A 17,218-nucleotide genomic window follows, 5' to 3' on the forward strand; every position below is an offset into this window, starting at 1 on the left:
CGTCAGAAATCTGTTTAGATAACTCCAACTCAGGAATGCCAATAGGAAGCTGAGTGTTATATACGTATTGTTTGGGAAACCATTCTCTAATATATAGTCCCAGTCATTCAGCTTCACCTTTTAGTGATTTATCTAAACCATTTACATGAATGTGCATCCAAGGTTAAGGGTAAGACATAGGCAAACATGTCCTTGCTCATGCCCTTGAGAGCCATAGATATGGAGAAAGCTCTCAGATGATCATCTGGGTCTTAGACCCCCTTGAATTTTGGGAGGTCCCCCAATGTCATGGCCATCAGCCTGACTCTCGAGTGCAGGAATTGACTAGATCAATTGCTCGAGTTTTTCAAACCTTGAATCTGTCTTTGATTTGACAGGAGGTGGTGTGTGGAGCGTCGTCATACACTTCTTCTTCAGTTAGTTTCTCTCTCAGTGCCTTAATCTCTTTGTTCTGTTCCTCAAGACGAAAGTTTATCATTGTAAGTTGAGTCATAAAGCCACTAAGCTGTTCATTAGTGTCCCCCATTTCAGATGATGATTCAAAGGAGTCGGAGGATTCATTTGAAAAGGTTAGGATGCAGTTGACAAGTCTAGAATTAAGTCGACCTTGTATCCTCTCTTTTAAATAAATAATTCAGTAAATAATATTTGACTAATTTAGGAGTATTACTGCCATGTGACAAACACGCTTTCGGCAACCAACTACTAACTAACCAAATAAGTTGTAGCGGAAGACTTCAACCAAAAATAATAATACTTCTTTATTAATAAGAGTAAATATTGTCTCAATACTCAAAATAAATGAAACACTCTAATCTAGCTAGGTGAAGATCCCTTTCCTAGTATGCTCCCATGCACATCCAAAATTCACCTGCAAAACTGCTTACCAAAAAGGTAAACAAGGCAAAGCCAAAAAGGAAATACGCGTTAGTATAAAACTGAGTATGACATGTGCTAGACAAGTAACACATTTGTTAGTTCGTAATAATTTTTCATTTCGAAAACTCCATCATCAATAATTCAAGAATAACTCTTTAAGAATAAACTATTTTCAAACACTTAATATTAATTCAAGAATAACATTTTAAGAATAACATCTTTCCAAACACTTGAATAATAATTTAAGAATAACCTTTTAAGAACAAACACTTTCTAAGCACTTGAATAATAATTCAACAATAACCTTTTAAGAACAAACTATTTCCAAACAGCTTGGATTAAAAATAATCCTGTAAACAATTCCTCTTCTTATCTCCTCTTCTATTTTGCTAAGTATGCACACCCCCCAAGCTAGTCATCCCATCACGGAGCTATATCAAGGGGTAACTATAATTGCCAACAAGTGGACTTTGAATCTCTTGATATTAATCAAGCGGAAATAATAATAATAATAATAATAATAATAATAATAACAATAATAATAATAATGATAATAATAACAATAACAATAACAATAACAATAACAATAACAATAACAATAACAATAACAATAACAATAACAATAACAATAACAATAACAATAACAATAACAATAACAATAACAATAACAATAACAATAACAATACAATAACAATAACAATAACAATAACAATAACAATAACAATAACAATAACAATAACAATAACAAACAATAACAATAACAATAACAATAACAATAACAATAACAATAACAATAACAATAACAATAACAATAACAATAACAATAACAATAACAATAACAATAACAATAACAATAACAATAACAATAACAATAACAATAACAATAACAATAATAATAACAATAACAATAACAATAACAATAACAATAACAATAATATTAATAATAATAATAATAATAATAACAATAACAATAATAATAATAATAATAATAATAATAATAATAATAATAATAATAATAATAATAATAATAATAATAATAATAAGACTTGTAAATCATGAATAAACCTCCTTTCCTCATAAATAACTTTTTGAACATTCAAAATTCATAAAAACCAATCAACCTTTCCGTTGTAAAAATAATTTAATTTTCCAAAAAGGATAACAAACTTCTATATAAAAATGATTGATAAAATCATTCCTTCTTTTCACTTCCAAAAGTGAATAATAAATGAACAACTTTATCACATAAAACCATTTTCCAAAAGATCTAGGTACATAACGTACCTTGATCTTGCACAAAAGTATAATAGTATCTTTACTTTTCTTATACTTTAGCTTTACATAACCAACCAATAAGTAATTTACCACATGAACTTAATCATGAATTTAAACATGGATGACCTATCATGAGCATAATATTATTGAGTAAGAAATGTGAAAATATTTTTCTTAAACCAAAGAAAATTGAAACATGAATAAGAGATATAAAACGAGAATAGATAGAAAGATAAAGAAGAACTTTAAAATAAGAGAGTATGGATTGGTCAAAGTTTTTGTGTGAAAAAAATGGGTTAAGGTATGGGGTATTTATAGAAGTAGAATAGGTAGTACTTAATTTCGAAAATTAAATAGTTTGTAACCTTCATCATATATTAGGAGATTAAACTAAGATTTTTAACCTCCATCATAAATTTGGAAGTCATAGGAAAACAAAACTCCCTCCAATCACCATAAAATTCCGTAGGAATATATGGCCCTAATTTTTTTTTTCTGAATTATTTTGACTAGGATTTAATACCAAAAGCTTAACAAAAATAATAATACTTTCTTATTAATTAAAGTAAATATTTTCTTAATACTCAAAATAAATGAAACACTTTAATCTAGGTGGAGATCCCCTTCCTAGTATGCTCCCATGCACATCCAAAATTCACCTGCAAAACTGCTTACCAAAAAGGTAAATCAGGCAAAGCCAAATAGGAAAAAGAAAATACGTGTTAGTATAAAACTGAGTATGAAATATACTAAATAAGTAACACATTAGTTCGTAACAAATTTTCATTTCAAAAACTCCATCACCAATAATTCAAGAATAAGGGCCTGTTCTCACCATCTTATTTTCAGTTCAGTTCAGTTCAATTCAGTTCAGTTCAGTTCAGTTCAGATTAGTTCTGTTCAGATCAGTTCAGTCTAGTTCAGCTCTTGACAATACATTTACTCTCACATATCACTATTCATTTCAGTTCAGTTCAGTTCAATTCAGTTCAGTTCAGTTCAATTCAATTCAGTTCAGTTCAATTCAGTTCAGTTCAGCTGTTTTATGCCGAAGAGAACATGCCCTAACTCTTTAAGAATAAACTATTTTCAAACAGTTAATAATAATTCAAGAATCACATTTTAAGAACAAACTGTTTCCAAAAATTTGTATAATAATTCAAGAATAACCTTTCAAGAATAAACTCTTTCCAAACACTTGAATAATAATTCAACAATAACCTTTTAATAACAAACTCTTTCCAATCACTTGAATAATAACTCAACAATATTCTTTTAAGAACAAACTCTTTCCAAACAACTTGGATTAAAAATAATCCTGAAAACTATTCCTCTTCTTATCTCCCTTATATTTTGCTAAGTGTGCACACCCCCAAGCTAGTCACCCCATCACAGAGCTATATCAGGGGTAACTATTATTGGCAGCAAGTGGACTTTGAATCTCTTGATATTAATAAAGTGGAAATAATAATAATATAAGTTGTAAATCATGAATAAACCTCATTTCCTCATAAACAACTTTTTAAACATTCAAAGTTCATAAAAACCAATCAACCTTTCCTTTGTAAAATAATTTAATTTTCCAAAAAGGATAACAAATCTTCTATATAGAAATGATTGATAAAATCATTCCTTTTTTTCACTTGCAAGAGTGAATAATAAAATATTGTAACCATTTCAAACCAAATTTCTAAACCAATCGAAATATTAAATCAATAAACAACTTTATCACGTAAAACCATATTTCAAAAGATCTAGCTACATAATGTACCTTGATCTTGTACAAAAGTATACTAGTATCTTCACTTATTCTTATACTTAAGCTTTCTCATAACCGACCAATAAGTAATTTACCACATGAACTTAATCCTGAATTTAAACATGAATGACCCATCATGAGCATAATATTTTTGAGTAAATATGAAAATATTTTTCTTAAACCAAAGAAAATTGAAACTTGAATAAGAAATAAAAAACTAGAATAGATAGGAAGAGAAAGAAGAACTTTGAAGTAAGAGAGTATGGATTCTTCAAATTTTTTGTGTGAAAAAGATGGCGTAAGGTATGAGGTATTTATAGGAGTAGAATATGTAGTACTTAAAATCAAAAATTAAATAGTTTGTAACCTTAACCATAAATTAGGAGATTAAACCAAGATTTGTAATCTCCATCATAAATTTGGAAGTTATAGGAAAACAAAACTCCCTCCAATCACCACAAAATCTTGTACGAATATATGGACCCATTTTTTTTTCTTGAATTTTTTTACTAGGATTTAATACCAAAAGCTTAACAAAATGACGCCATATTCTCGCCAAAATAATTAAAAATTAGTGAACATACTAAAATACCCTTTGCTGAAAGTATTTATTTTAGAAAATAAATATATAATTATTTAAGTAAATACTTAAAATATGGGATACTACAACTTATGAGTGATTGGCTTCGTCAGACTCGATGATTTGGGATATTATGGATCTAAGATGGACTAGCTTCGCTAGACTCAAATGTTTTGGGCCATTAAGGACTTAAGGAAAACTAGCTTCGGTATACTTGGAATGCTATTAGAAGTAAGGCGGGAGTAGCTTCGCTGAACTGAGAGGGTGTCTTTATAGTCTTAAAGCTGACTAGTTTCGCTAGGTACAAAGGGTGTCGTTGTGGTCTTAAGGCTGACTAGTTTCGCTAAATCAAAGGGTGTCGTTATGATCTTAAGAGTGACTAGCTTCACTAGTCAAAGGGCGCCGTTACGGTCTTAAGGATGACTAGCTTCGCTAAGTCAAAGGGTGTCGTTATGGTCTTAAGGGTGATTAGCTTCGCTAAGTCAAAGGGTGTGTTATGGTTTTAAGGATGATTAGCTTCGATAAGCCAAAGGGTGTCGTTATAGTATTAAGGGTGACTTGCTTCACTAGTCTTTAATGGTTTGGACTTTGTCCTATATAGGTTTGGAAATTGACTCGATTAGAGTTAGGAAATGAGTTGGGTCTTATATGGACCTAATTTTGGACTTAGTCTTGTATTGGTTTGAGGTTACACTTGAAAACGCACATCAGCTTGACATTGAATTGGAATAGACTTGGATTATACTTGAACTGGGCTTGACATAGACTAAGGTTCACATAAAGATGCAATGGGCCTAGATTTTGACATGAGCTAGACTTATATGGGACTATGATGGACTCTGGTGCTAGCGAGCCTAATATGAATGCATGGACTCAAATGTAAATGGACCTAATATGAGCCAAAATGGACTCTAATATATATTGGCCTAAAATGAAGGCAAGTGGATTGGATTGACTAAATTGGATTGAATAAAAGGTGTTTAGAACGGGCTTAGAATTTTTGATATTTGTTTTGAAAGGAATCCCTTGTTTTATCGTTTGAAAGGAAAGGATGATGGATTAATTTTGAAAATATTTTGTAAATGCCTTGTATAGTTATGATTTCTAAACGTTTTTGAAAAAGAGTAGGATAGAAGGAGGTGTAGGATTGATTTTGAAAAATGTTTGTTTTTAAAACTGGTGAATATGATAAGATAAGATTGATAGGGAAGATTATTTGAATAGCATTGAGAAGGTAGACATGCGTGACACTCCTAACTCTACCATGACCATTTTTTCAATTCCTTGATGCATTTTTTTTCTTTTTAGGACAAACTCAACCTTGCATGAAAATACTGATTTTTTTTATAGGTTAGACCCCTAAAATGACCAAGTTTTTTTCCTTTTATGTGAATGCAGACAGTCTGAACATAGGATCGAATATAGGATTGACCAGAACGACGAATAAAATAAATAAAAGCATGCGATGCATAGACTGCGTGCCGCGCAGCACTTCTGCATGCAGCGCAAACTCGTGCGTCTGGTGCGTGAAGCACAAATTAATGCGCTTGACGCACTACTCTCTCGACATATTTTAGGGGATTCGAGCGAAGTTTTGGTCGATTGCCGATTTTATGCATTCGTGATTTTTAGGAATGGCGCTTAATAAAGACAATTTGCCAAGATAATAATAACAGGCAAAAATTACAATCACAAGCAAATGTCACATAACATGGATGAAAAAGTTCCAACCTAAAGTCCAGTTCAATGTTTACAACTATTAGTCAGGTTTATGTTAAGTCTGACAAGGTCCATGACTAAGAGATTGATCCCATGCTTCATACCCCTACTTCAAAAGGTGGTCACTTGAAAGACACACTCCAGTTCTCAAGTCAGGAACAAGAGAACAATGCCATGCACTAGTGGAAAAAAACTCATCCGATGCGGTCAAAATCGGGGTTATAACTACTACAAAAAGCATAAAGAGACCCCTAAAATCTCATTTAGAGAACACGTGAGAGGTGGTCTTCAGCTCATAGGTATCTCAGGATAAATAACCACTTATTGCGAGTGGTTTCTTAATTTGATAGAAGAGACCACTTCCTTAAAATAAGTGGTTATTTATGAATTTTAACAGGGAATAAAAGAAGAAGGATAAGGCGCCACATTTTAAAGATAGGTGGTCTTTTTTATCTTACAAAGAAATCATTTTTAATGTGTAGATGGTCTTTTTAATCATTCCTAAAAAATACCACCTGAAAGGAAAAGGTGGTCTCTTTAACCTTATTTTTTTATATAAAAAAACAATAATATTTCAATATTATTATACGCTTCACCAATCCATTGCACCTGCTCCATGCAAGTCTTTCATAATCTACAAGTAATCTACAAAAGTATATAGAACATCTACACACTTGTGATGAGATAATTTAGATGACTTTATAATTAGAATACCTTATCATTCATTCAATATCATTCACTACAAAATCACATGCATATCAATATAATGTTAGAAGATTCCAAAAATTCAACTAAGTTATAAAAAAATAATATAACACATAGGCCTATTCCTTCTAATTCATGTGCACAAACTTACGAATATAGCTCCTAAAATTTCAATCATTATGTTCTGTAACAAGTAAAACAAGAACATTCCAAACTATATACACAAATGTTTCAAAGACCAAAAAAAGATGTAGATCAATTACACTTCCTAGTAAACATCTATGTTATCTCAAAGTTCCTCCTCCTCCAGCTTGTTTATGCTTGTGCGTATGAGCTCTGCGAAGTATTGAAAAGCATAAAATATATGCAATAAAAATAGAATACAACCAAATAGGACAAAAAAATGCTACTTGTAATTAAAATTTACTACCTTTGTTCCATGATATCATCTTTTCACACAACATCCAAGTAACAACAAATTATAAAATCACCATGTTGTACCTTTTATAAATGCTAGTAAAGTACTAACTACTTTAGTAATCTAACATGCTTTATTATGAACTACAAGAGAAATTCTTAGAAGGGAGCCTAAGAAAGAACATGCCTATAAAACCATGTCAAGTTTCAGACGAAACATGATGCACTAGCCATTCGTTTTCAATTGTTCTTGCAGCTCTATATATATAATCATTGCTCTCGAAGAGACTTGAGGAGAAGCAATCACTCTTCCAAAACATTACAGACACGAGTAATCAACCATCTTGAATTGTCTCACCAAGAGCAAGAAGTTAAACGTACTACCATATTGCATACATTCTTTCTCCACAAGTGTTTTTGTAAAGATAATCCAGTGGCCTCACTAGCTGCAAATATACATTTCTAGCATAGCCCACAAACATTCATTTTTTTAAAAATAATAAGATAATATCATTGGTGTCCTCTCTCAGGGCCCTAAACCTCTATCAAGTCCCCCCACCCTCCAACAGGTTTGATCCTATGACCTAAGCCATTGGAGACGAGGTGGCTCCCAATTGAGCTACCCCTCAAGCTTTAGCCACAGGCATACATACTGATCTATCTTCTTTATTGTTCTTTTAGAGGTATGTGAATCTGACTAAGAATTAGAAATATAATTTATCATTACTCCAATGATCTTAGAATTTCAAATCTCCAAGCATACTTCTAGGTATCTAAGTTTTGACATGTTTAAATACAACATGGAAGCTTCTACGATATTTGTGGGGGCAAGTGTACATAAAACTTTCTTACTACAATACATTTAAAGTATCCGAAGTGGTCTATTGTAGAACAATGAGTTTAAACAACCAAGAATATTAGATTTATTTTATTTTTCGGATGTAAAGCTGGGTTGGTAAAAAAAGAGTGATGCACATAGTACCTATAGCAGCGTCTGGTCTTTCTCTACATCTCTTTCAAGAACCCTGACTTTGCTCAAGACTGGTTTACCTAGATTACTAAGGATAGCATGTTGCATTGAAGAGAATAACCTGGAAATAATAGGAAAAAAAACAAAATAGTACATCTTGAAGATACGGTAATCGATCTCAAGACTACCTTGCAATAAATAACACTAGCCTTATAATTGGTGATGATCTCAAACCGGCTATGCATCCATATTCCCACACATGAGTTTGTAGTCTCGAGATCGATTACCGTCACCGGTGACCCGTCATTCATCTTCATTTTCATTGTTTCTTTAAATACTTAAAATCGAATAGTTAGAAATGTTTGTATTACGACACCAGCAACCCTAACTAGAGAGTCTGATAAAGAGTACTCATACATATACTACAGATAATAAGATTCTTGCCATAAGGACAAAGTTCAACAAAAGTTGAATACATAAGCTCATCCCAAAACCTCATTTTTGGTGGCTTAAGACCATTCATATACAATTCACGCTAGAATTTAGTATGCTTCACAAGTAAGGTGCTGGCTTAAAAATTTTAGGCTTATTATCCTTGCACAATCGTATTAAAGTAAGAATTTGTATCATGAAGATCACCACTTAAAGCGAACACGAATAGAGTGGGGCTCCTTACACAAGGAGCCGACTGTCTCTAAACTAATGGAGGTCGTCACCCCATTGTTTAAATATTTATGCTTGCAAGCCTTAACCAGGACATGTCCCACTTTTATTTATTAGTTGAACTTCACCCACCCAGCGAGGGTTCGGAAGGAGATCACCCATCCTCCAAGGGTTGTTGTTCACACCGTACCTTATCTGGTATCAGCCTTTACCCACTTGTATCCATTATTTATTTACATAAATAGTTTCATTGCACAGTTTATCAATACCATACATGTTCCAAAGAACACATATTCATCCATGGAGAGGAAAAAGAATCACAACTACTATAGTGTCGCTTATCATTGCAAGACTTGAATTTTTTTTTGAAATCTTTTCTTTTACGTCAACATTTTCACATACTAGTTAGGTGTAAGGATATCAGAAAATAATCAATTCTTTACTGCTTGTAAAAGTCATATAGGCACTGAGTGGGCTCATTTAAACTTTATTAAAAAGGGTTGAACATGTGGAACTTTTGTCAAAATAATTGCAGCAAAGACACTTAACTTAAAATGAACATAACTTCCTGCTCGGTACTTCGAATTACGAATTTCCCAAACTTAACCTCAATAAATTTTAGGTCATGATTACTCAAAAGGAACAATACCCGCTCCATAACACATATTGAGCATCTCGCTCCATAAATGTTGTTTACTTTCCCTATAAAACAATAACTAAACCATAATACTTATTTTCTTAATAACACAAACTTATATCTTTCAAAACATATACTCTTGTTCGTATCGCATACTCAATTCCAAAGTGTATCAACGACTTAAACTTTCGTCCGTAAATGAATATAAAACAAAACAAAGTTGAAATGTAATTAACATATCCAAATTTACTATTCCTTAACTATCTAATCTACGTCCACCACATAACATCTTCATTCTTAGTTAGAACCTCCCAACAATTACTTCATCCTTCAATTATGACCTCACAAATCTTCATTCTTATATAACCAAGCTCCATATTATTTTCGGAGATATCTTCGGGTTATACCATTCAGCCTCGTTTATACGCCATAAGTACGTCTTGGGATATTTGACTACTTCTAATAATATCCTCAAAGCGACAATTATATTTCTTAACAGAACTTCACAAGTACCCATCTTACATCCATGATATTCTGTAAAGATATAACTTGTTTCACTAGATTTATGTGTTTCCGAACTTAAACCGAAAATAACATTCATTAAATTGACCCAAATTTGAGAGACTTTTTCCTACGAGAACTTCTTCATAAAAATTTAAGTAGGAGTAAAGATCCTCCACGCCATTAATAGAACTTGAAAATTTTGATTTATAATTTCACGAGTCCATATTTACTCATAACTCCAATTCATAATTTTCAAAGTTCATGATCATATATAATCAAAATCTCAAACAAAAATAAAGAGTCTTTCATACTTTCAGAATTCTATATAAAACTTATATCACAAATATTTTCACAATTGTCTTAAACCTGAAAATTTATCTCAACATCCTTGATCAAAGTTCCTTTCTTTTTCTCTGAAACATTCAAATATAACTATAGTTTAAATCAAAAGCGAGTTCATAAAGGTATTGAGTCGACGTCTCTGCTTAGTTCGTAAATCGGAGTACGATATACTAAAGATCCTTGCTTTAATTCTCATAGCTACACTTTCTTATAAAAGATCAACTTACTAAGCATAATAAATTTTATTATAAATTCGATGTGAAACAAGTAGGTTTAGTAATATCACACATCTATATTCTTGAAGGATTCAACTACCTCCAATCAGTTCTTCATAAAAATATCACTATGTAAAACATATATAGCTTTCGCTCATAGCTTAAAACCATATATGTAGTCAACAACTCTTGTAAACACACGAATAACACTTTGAATAATTCTGAATTTATATAAAAGGCTTATTAAGCTCAGACAAATGAAATCACATAAAATACGGATATAGATTCGAAGGTGGAAGGACATGTGTGTACCTTGAAACGATTTCCAATAACACGACATTTTGGATAATCAACTATAGCTCGAACTTCATAAATTGTCTCCATATACATAATCCAACAACGACCTCAAAACAATAACAACAATCATTAACCATCCTCACAACAATTTAGATAAAAATATTGAATTACTCATACTTTCTAAGCTCTTCCATGAACTAACCAACATATATACAACTCATTCTACTAATCCAACTCACAACATCAATTCTATATCTAATTAACATCATTTTGATTTCAGAGAGTATTATCAAACAACATAACAAAATTGAGAACCAAATTTATTTCTAAAATCAGAATATAAAATCCAATTGCACCATACTTGAATTGGAATCAAAGGAGAAGAGGAATTAAGAAAAATTAGCTTATACCTTCATATGGAAAGGAATACCAAAAAAATGACATCAACAAAGCAAACAAGTTAGCAATGACAACATTGGCAAACAAAGCCAACCACGGCAGCAGCGCAACCCAAAGTACAAGAGTAGTGCTGAACTTGTGTAAGGCGTAACTCATAGCTCCGAACTCCGAATTGAGTGATTTTTGTGACCAAATTCATTATCTCGAAGTGATCTATAACTTTGATTCAGCCAAAAAGAGCAAAATTGGATTTCATGTTGTAGATAATTGAGGCAACAGATTGAGGGAGAAATGAAGGTAGCAACACCAAACTTGCAAAGGCCATAACTCATAGCTCCAAACTCCAAATCGAGTGATTTTTGGGTCTAAGTTCAATAACGTTTTGAGGTCTACAACTTTCATGCAAGAAGTTTAGGCAAATTCCGACTCTAGAATGCAGAAATTGAACATGCACAATATGGAGTATAAAATCAGGGGAGAGAGAAAATTATTGTTTGGGGTTTTATTTTGGTTTTGGGGGTTTCTCCACTTCGGTAATAAAACTGAAATATTGAAGAGAACAATTCATCTATGGGAAAATTATACTTTGGCACTTGATGGAGAAGTTATGAAGAAAAGAGAGAGTGATGCTCTAGCATCTAGAGTAGATGACATGAGTGAGGAGAGATAAATTGTAATTAAAAATGGGTTTCTCTTTATTCCAAAGCTTAAAATCCTTAACTTAATATCTGTATCATATAAAACCCATACTAACTTATTTGTGCTTGGAACTTACTTTAGACAATAAATAATAATTCTCAAAGTAATTTCTTTACTAATATGAACATAGCTAACTTTAACTAAAACGTGTCTGAAAATATCAGCTATTATACCTATCAAATCTCATTTATAAAATTGTTATTAAACTTGCTTAAAATATAGGCTTTTACAATCTTAGTGGTTCCCTTATATCTCTGCACACTTAATGCACTACTAGGAAACTAATTAAAGTCATCCAGGACAAAAGTTGTGAAGTAAAAGGAATTATGATCAATAGTGGGATGTTTTACCAATAGCATGCTGGAAGAGAAACTATATAATAGAATTTATAGTCTAAACCTTTCCAGTCTAGTATTGCTTTATACCTTGATTGCTAGGTAATTAATCTAATTGGAACCTTAACATGGATACTTGTATGCTGATGCTTGAGGTAAACCAAACTAGGATATACTTAAAGTTTAGGCTTCAAGTTGCAATATGTAAGTACTAAATGAGATTAAACAATAAAACTATATACAGATAATAACCTGAGGGCAGAGCAACATATAAACCCTTAGCAACTCCAGGATACCGCATAATTCCAATTGGCTTGTCGATGAGAACATGTCAAGGGGTGAAAAATATGTCATTAATGGTCGCCAGCATCTTATAAAACCTCCGTAGAGAAGCTTAGCACGACGCTCGGTTTGATATTACACTACAGAGGGCAAGTGGTTTCAATATATATGAAGTCGGGTCCCCATTAATATCGCCTAAAACCAACTTAGTTTTTCTCTCCTCCCCAAAAACAAAAATAACCGACAAGAATCATAAAAAAATAGAGTATTTCGTCCACTGATACATCCTAAGGTTCTACACAAGAAAACTGAAGACAGGAAATTGAAACTGACGATATGTGCTAAATTTAACCAGTGGAAAAAAAACTATCAAAGCTTACTTGAATCATCAGTATTGTGGCAATGCAATGTGCAATGAGCTCTGATGGAATTTGTGGCTCACCGGCCTGAAGTAGATGCTCCATTTGACCTGGAATTAAGTGCTTGATCTAAAGCCACCATGTTTAAAGTGCATGGACTTAGTTGATCATCATGAGTTAAACTTCCATCAATTTTATATGTCTACATGGGCATGCTAGAATAATCAATGACAAGCCGATTATTTACAAAGTCCACTGCTTCTTCTATCTTTTGAACAACTACAAACCTTAGTGATGAAACAGCCTGAGACAGAGAGCGATGATATCATTAGAAAGCAGTAAAACGTGCAACACAAACTGAGTAGGAGAAGTGCTCTGAAAGATTATAAGATGGAGATAACAGTACACATAACTCAAAATCAGCATTACTCTTTAAACTTTGCTTAAACCCCACTGAAATTGGTTCACAAATCAAAGTTCAAACCATAAGTTTCTACTTCACAATTCTGAATTTTACAATAAAGATTATGAATTCTCCAGTAAAGATAACAACTTTTAATTGAATAAGATGTTTGTATCGTAATTTCAAGAATCATTTATAACAAAAATTCTACCTTGTGCGGTACCGAAGGAACGAGATTGAGCCTGCTCCATCAGAAAAACCTAAATAATCTTAACTGGAGTATAATTTATATATTTATGATTTGAATTGAAAAATTTCTAAACTTGGAAAATTTAAAATTTAGTTCCTCGGATCCTTTATCGTGCACGAGAGAAGAAGATTCAAAATAATATTTGAATTCTCTCTCTTAGAAAACTACTTCTTCCTCTCTCTTATTTAGAAATTCAACTGAAGAAAGCCCTTACTTGTCTGCTAACAGTAAATAGGATAAAAAAATGTATATGAATTATTAACATAAACTATAATTAATAACAAATAAAAATGCCTCTTATAAGGATAAGGAATTACCTGACAACTAACATCCTGAAACTAAAGAGAAAAAAAACACTCAAAATTGAAGAAATTAAAAGTAGTATTATCATCAATTGAAAACTATATTCAGAAGCAGAAGGCGCCCGACTTTTTAAAAATGGCTTAATCTGTTACCATTGGGAGGACAACATTTTGTAATTCATAAACCATAGAATCTTCGAGTAGAAAGAAAAAGAAAAGTAACTCGAGAAGATGCCAGCTTCCAAGCAATTTACCTTAAATAAGCAGCACATCTATTACTCAGGATAATAGGATCACCCGATTTAACAAGAGTGGCTTTAGAATAACAATTAATTGCCTGAACAACAAAACATTAATCAGCCGCAGACCAGTAAAAAGTAGTCCCTCCAAACGACTTCCAAAATGAAAATTAAAAGGCCATCTTACTTGGGTCCAACTGTATTTATAATCTCTGACATTTCAAGATAAGATTTAAAGTGATAAGAACGTTGACACTTCAAATAGAGACTATGATTTTATGAAGTACGGACAATAAGCTTCCAAATTTTGCCAAATGCTAAATGCAATATCTAAACAACAAGGATGTGTAAGAGAATCATAGTCAGATTAGCGACTGTTGTCAGTTACTTGATCAGAGGCGCCAGTTATTTTATACATTTATGAATGCAAGATAGACAACGATTTCTTTGCAGACATGTTCAACACACAGCTTGATGTATACGGTATATACTAATGCCTATCATTAGTGTAAGATTTAAGAATACTATTAGCCTAGTTAAGAATATAATAATACCCCTGAAGAAAATTGAAATCAAAATGGCAAGGAAGCAACTTATTACTTAGGAGCGCACAACTTACTGTTTCTGAGAAAAATAAACTAAGTATCGTCTAATGCTTAAATGTTCTGCTCACACTATTCTTCAGGAAACTTAACTCCTTAACAGAGCATACACATGACGTAATAGTCTAATTGCATGACTAGAAGAATGCATCAAATTAAGGCTTCACAAATATCCCTTTTGCGCATGAGTTCATGACTAGGAGCTTACACAAATCGGTAACCATTACATACACAAGTGCGAGTGAAATTGAGGCTATATGTCACTATTAGTGTTAACGGGTAAACTGGACAGAGGACGATTAAGTGTGTCACAGATTATTGTCGTTAGCCTAATAGTTTATAAGGGTCTATTTTATTCAACTTATTTCCCAAACTTATCTTAAATTTCCTGACTTCTCTTAATTTCTGTCAACAACTCTGAAATTAAGTTGGCAAGACAGACCTTAAGTGAAATTTAAGGCTGAAATATGTATTATTTTAGCAGCAAGATAAGACTTCTAAATAAGTTCAAGATTGAGTTAAACTCAACATATACAGGATCATCCCTCTATTTGGAAATAATATAACACTGTATTAACCCTTCATAATAAAATATTCAATAAGATAAACTTTGCAACAATTAGTGGTTGCAATCCTCTCTTTAGCACTCCATTTAGGAGCGAGTACGACTTACACCAACTACAACTATTTCTATCTTAGAAAATGAAACAACTTATTTCAACATGAAAAAAGAAATAGTATACATGTGCTTATTATTTCCAGGTGGACATAGTATGCATATTATGACTTTAGGATGCTAAACTTCAAACATGCAACTCGAATTTCATTGAAATCTTCTCTAATTCCAAATAAACCTTTATATTGAAAAATTCTTTAATCATATCGTATAAAGAGCTAAAGCCTAATCTTCAAACTCATTCGATTATACAATCGAATAGAAAATGAGAATTTTGATAAGAACTCGAAAATCGTTAAAAAACATAACTATGAATTTGATAAAATAAATAAACAAACATATCACCTCCTCAAAATCTTCCTCGGCGAAAGGCTTGATTTCCGCTCCGCACAAACTCGATAATCTGCTGAAATCTCTCGTACGAAATCGACGATTCTCCCTCATTCGCCTACAGATTAAAACTAAAATTGCTTCAAATTACTGCAACAAAAGAGCAAAAAAACACTCGAAATTGAAGAAGTTAAAAGTAGTATTATCATCAATCGAAAACTAACACAGATGAAATCTTTAACATCGTCAATGTCGTGGGAGAAGTTCGCGATCTCCGATGAGTTTTCATTGTTCGACATCGCTTCCGAATTATTCTCTCTTCAGTCTCTTCATTCACCCGCGCTCTCCCTGTCCTAAGTATTTTTTCTCTGCTGCTTATTAGTGTTTCTCTAAGAGAGAGCATGAAAGAAGAAGGGGGAAATGATGAGAAACTGCTTTTGGTTTTGCTTTAATTATTTGCTGATAATGGAGTAATACATAAAAGTAAATTAACTAAAGTAGTATATTTAGGGTTTTAGTGGGTCACAAATGGGTGTTATTTTTTTAAATTAATAATTAGTAATACAATTATTATTGACTACCTGAAAACACGTACTAATATATGAAATTTGTTTTTTGGAAAAATATTTAAAATTAAAATCACCACTTAATAGGAATAATGGTTTCTTTAATATTTGAAATTTTGATAAGGTTCAATAAACCACCTTTTTAAAGAAGAGGTCTCATTTATCATGTTATAAATACCACCTTTCGAATAAACTATGTATTTTTTGCTGAATAATCACTTATTTCATTAAGGAGGTCTCTATAGGTGATACTTTTGCACATATTTGTAGTAGTTACTGATTCCGCAATACCCCTCATGATTGCTTTAAAAGAATTTAGCAGGCTACTCATTCCAATAAAATGCATCTTTCTTTTAGGGAGTTCATTTCCTTAGTTACTCCACAATTAAGCGTACTTGGCTCAGATACTCTAGGGATGGGTGACCTCCTGAGAAGTTTCTCAGAGCGATATGGTGAGGATAAAGTGCGCCGGATGAACTTATGTTAGTTGGGGCGACCCTAAGGTCGTTAGGCCGAATATTAGGAGTCCTCATGCGCTTAGTGGGGAGGATTTGGGGATATATCACCAGTTGTGTGTCGAATATATGATTAGTTTCTAGGCTGGGGTGACCCAGAGGTCGTTGTGGCCGAATATGTGGAGTCCTTAAGCATAACGAGGTTGTTGTTGTTCTCAAGTGGAGGTGTATGTAATACCCTCGTGATTGCTTTAAAGGGATTTATCAGACTACACATTCCAAAAACATGCATCTATCTTTTAGAGAGCTCATTCCCTTAGTTTCTCCAGAGTCAAGTGTGCTTGGCTGAGAGTAGTGAT

At 32.4% G+C, this 17,218-nt stretch overlaps 1 long non-coding RNA gene across 3 annotated transcripts; it reads right to left on the bottom strand.

Moving 5' to 3' along the window:
- Positions 1-6,892: 6,892 nt before the first annotated feature.
- On the bottom strand, positions 6,893-16,203 carry LOC109133778 (uncharacterized). Of its 3 annotated transcripts, XR_008970401.1 has the most exons (6): positions 16,063-16,203; positions 15,854-15,956; positions 14,246-14,328; positions 13,058-13,340; positions 10,978-12,708; positions 6,893-7,253 (listed from the first exon to the last, which is right to left on the bottom strand). It is a non-coding gene; the product is annotated as an uncharacterized LOC109133778 (long non-coding RNA). The 3 variants fall into 3 exon arrangements; XR_008970399.1 differs by having other exon boundaries at positions 10,978-13,340; XR_008970400.1 differs by lacking the exon at positions 14,246-14,328 and having other exon boundaries at positions 10,978-13,340.
- Between the last annotated feature and the right edge of the window lie 1,015 nt (positions 16,204-17,218).

This window comes from Beta vulgaris, chromosome 7 (genome assembly GCF_026745355.1).
Source record: "Beta vulgaris subsp. vulgaris cultivar EL10 chromosome 7, EL10.2, whole genome shotgun sequence".
Lineage (NCBI taxonomy): Eukaryota > Viridiplantae > Streptophyta > Magnoliopsida > Caryophyllales > Amaranthaceae > Beta > Beta vulgaris.